Raw genomic sequence first — 4,384 nt, forward strand, 5'->3', positions numbered from 1 at the left:
TGTGTGTGTGTGTGTGTGTGTGTGTGTGTGTGTACGTATGTATGTGTATATATATGTGCGTGCTTATTGATATTAAAATATTAAAATTGATATTAAAAAAAATAAAATAAAAATGTCGTAATGATCCTTTTAAACATAAATTTTATAACACAACACAAACACAGGAAATATATTGTTCTTGTTTTTTTCTCAAATTTATTTTGCAATTAGTGCTATCGTGATGAATATTAGATCCAGCTTGAAGTTTAAACGATTTCCTCCACGGAAAATCACTTGTCATGTGACATATATCAGCGAAATCAACGCGTGTCACTGCACTTTCGCTGACGCCTATATACGACATGATGCAACGATGTCGCACTCTCTTTTGGTGCTAACAGAAACTGTTTGCATGAAATTAAACTCGCATGACGACATGTTGCTTTCACTCAACTAAATTATGCGATGTGTTTCTTCACGTGTAATACTCGATACTAAGCAAAGCGGAAGACAAATTTGTTCATCCGTTTGTGCCAGATAAGGTGGACACGAAAGGTAAATTTCTTTGGCACAAATATCTCGCTCGTAAACTATGGTCATTATACAATTATTATTATTATTATTAAAGTACGATCGATATCGATAAGATAGGAGAAAAAAATAAGTTTTTGCTTAATAGATATTCTTCATATTTCTTAGAATGAAATCTTATAAAAAACAAGTGAAAATTTACTTGAAGCGAATAGTGTGCAAATATTGCCGCTCGGAAACATAAGAATGAATTTTTTATGCAAATTTAGAATGAATTTTTATTTCGTACGAGTGAATGTTTTACTCAAGCTTAGAATGGATTTCGATTCCAAAAATCGTTACATATTTCATTCGATTAGAATAAATTTATGATAATGCAATCGACTGATTAAAAGTTGCAACACATTTCGTATAATAGGAGAATTTATCTCTTTAGTAATGCACAAGAGATACATTATCTAATCAGACACAGAATTTGCTTTGCAAAACTCAAATTCATTCCTTAGTTCCATGTGAAAATATTTATTCATCGATATAAAACGAAGCGATTTCACTTTATACGAGCAGAAAATAGAATGGCTCGGCTAACACTTCACTTTTCGAGTGAAAGCTGATTCCAAGAAATTTATAGAGCAAAAAGAGAAGAAACCAATTTTAAAAAATTTGCAAGTGGAAATGGAGGAAGAGTCAAGTCCAGATATTTGAAATATTAGATGTGCAAATTAATTCGGTGCAAAATTCGTGCTCTTCGTGCAAAATTCAAAGTTTATTCACAAATAATCAAATACAAGTTTAATGTTCGAAATGATCTTCATCTTTTATGACTTTGCCTTATAAAGGCCATCACACACAAATGAACGTAAGCAGTAAAGAAACTGACCAATTACAATCAATTATTCTCGTAAGTTTTAAAATGGCGTCCTTAAGTTTCGATTGTGATTGGTCGATTTGCTTACTGCTTACGTCTTACCGCTTAAGTTCGTTTGTGTGTGATGGCCTTTAATATGTATCGGACAACTCAAGGCAAATCTGATGTTATTAAATAAAACCTTCAAGATCGTTTTCTTCAAGACTTCTTCCACTCTTTTAACATGTGTACAGTCTGTAAAGTAAGAGCGTGTACGGGTTAATGTGTAGAAAAATTTATTTTTAATGATTTTTAAGTACATGGATTTGTTGTACTCCATGAGAAGAAAAATGCTATACCATTAATAATGAGTCCAGTCACCATCGGCATTGATAATTGCCTGGCATCTCCGAGGCATACTTTCCACTAAGTTGACTGCGTATTCGTTCGGTAAAGACCTCCAAATGAGACGAATTTGTCGTGTCAGCTGCTTCAAAGTGCACACTCTTTTTCCTCGAAGCTTGTGCTTGAGATATGCCCATACATTTTCAATGGGATTTGCATTTGGCGACTGCGATGGCCAATCAAGTGTGACGATGCCAGACTGCTCTTTCCACTTGGTGCAAAGCTTGCGCCGGTGTTTTGGGTCGTTATCTTCCTGTAAGATCCAGTCCTCGTTTTTTTTTATGAAGCATCGTTCAGCAGTCGGCAATAAACACTTCTCATAAATTTTAAGCATTAAGGTCGGGTTCCGCTTAAACAAATTCACAATTTTTTTTCCATATTCGGCGTCACTTTGCCTATCGAGCTACGTTCTGGTAAGTCAGCGACATTTTTGATCTTCTTATATTGCTGAACCCACTTAGCGACGAACGATTTTGACTTTCCCATGTATTTAGCAGCCACTGCATATGACATTTTTTATCCTTTGGAGTGGGAACAAAGGAACGCAACCTCGTAGCACGATGCGTATGCGGCACTCATGGCGGTTAACATGTTTCTCAGGTTAGAGTTCGACGCCAACTGAATCTTTTGTGACAAAGCATTCATGACAAAGATTTCATCTATCGACTCACAAGAAGCTAGGACGATATTTGAAGCCAACTTGCCATTTATGCCTACACGCTCTTACTTTACAGACTGTATATCACCAAATGAGCGACCGGAATAGATGGTAATCCGAAAAGAATTTATTTTGTCAATAAAGCTGTATGAAAAAGAATCTCTCAGTCCGAAGCATGTAATGACGTCCTCAGTCTCCTTTGCGACATATGGCCAAGCATTGTTGTGCTGCAAAACTAACTGCAAAACTGCTGCAAAAATAACTTGCCTGGTTTCCTAGTCAATGTACGGTTTCTTTTGCTCCAATGTGCATCGTTCAAATGAATGCGTTGCTGTCGATAACACTGTACAGTAACAATTCGGCCAGAATTCAGCAACTCATAGTACACACCACAGATTCTATAGTATAACTAGACTGCTAACTACGATTCAATACATGACCCTGAAAAATATGTACCGTCCTGGTCCAACATTCACGTCTGATTAGTTGAATCAAAATACACTTCTTCTAATTAGATCGGCCATATTGCTTATATAGCCTCTCTCCTTGTGGACTACCAGTTTGACGCATGTGCAGATGCTTGATTTCCTTATCTAATACTTTTTGAGGTCAATTTTGTGCTACAGTTACAGGGGGGAGGAGGTTAGCAAGAAAGTTAGCAGTCTAGTTATATTATAGAAGTCTATGGTACATACCAAACCTTTTAAATCTCACCAAATACATAACATAGGTTGAATTAGTTCTGATTCCTAGCAATAAATGGTTTTAGTAACAAGTTAATGGTTAATACGAATCTGGCAACACATCTGGAAAAATTTAACACTTCTCTATGACATATGACAGTTTGCGCGTTATTGTTACTGATAATTTCATTGTTTATATACGTGTAAAATGGATCGTACAAAATTGTATTTTCGATATTCATTACTTTTTTGTTTGATTTGAAAAAATCGACAACTAAAGCTCATGTAATGCTTGTTACAACTTGTGATAATCAAGCTTCACCGTATTCGAACTGCAAATTTTTGTTACAACGATTCAAAAATGATGATTTCGATTTGAGTGATAAAAAACGTACTGATCAATCAAATTCGAAGATTCTGAATTCCAAGCATCATTGAATGAAAACACTGCTTAAATGAAAAAACAATTGGTTGAACAATTCAACATCGATAAATCAACAATTTTTAAACGCCTATACGCTATGGGAAAAATTCAAAAAGAAAACGAATGGGTTCCACCTGAATTGAATGAAAGTGCCATTGCAAATCGTTTAAAATCACCATGTCTTTGCTTGCCAAACAAAAAAAAAAGTTTTTGTGGCGAATTGTAACTGGAGATGAAAAGCGGATTTATTTTGATAATCCAAAGCAAAAAAAGTCATGGGCTGATCCAGGACAATCATCAATATTTACACCAAAACGTTCACAACATTCACGGTCACAAAGCAATGCTCTGTATTTGATGGAATATGGGAGATATGATGTATGAGCTTCTAAAGGCAAATGAAACAGTTACGGGGAAGCTATACCAGCAAGAATTTAACAAATTAAATGATAAATTGATGCAAAAAAGGTCAGTGATAGCCAGCAATAAACGCAAAATTTTTGCACGATAATGCTCGGCCACATGTTGCTTCAATCATTAAACAAACATTGTTAGAGCTCGAATGGGAAATCCTTCCGCACTCAGCGTATTCTCCAGATCTAGCACTAGCAAAGACATGGGCGTGATAAATCTTCACTCTTTGTTTGCTGAGTAGAGTTCACGCGGAATCCATCTACCTACCTTCTAAATTTTTTCTAGCTGATGCAAACGCATGGTTATTTACTAATGAGTAATTCCAAGATGCAGTGTGTGCTCCTGTTGATTCAAAACAAGAGAAAATTCGCTTGAAGCAATAACCGAAATATTCAACATTGTAAGAGAATGGGTGTTCCGTTCCGAGTTGAAACAAATCTTGA

This window comes from Harpegnathos saltator, unplaced genomic scaffold (assembly GCF_003227715.2).
Source record: "Harpegnathos saltator strain DR-91 unplaced genomic scaffold, Hsal_v8.6 scaffold528, whole genome shotgun sequence".
Classification (NCBI taxonomy): domain Eukaryota; kingdom Metazoa; phylum Arthropoda; class Insecta; order Hymenoptera; family Formicidae; genus Harpegnathos; species Harpegnathos saltator.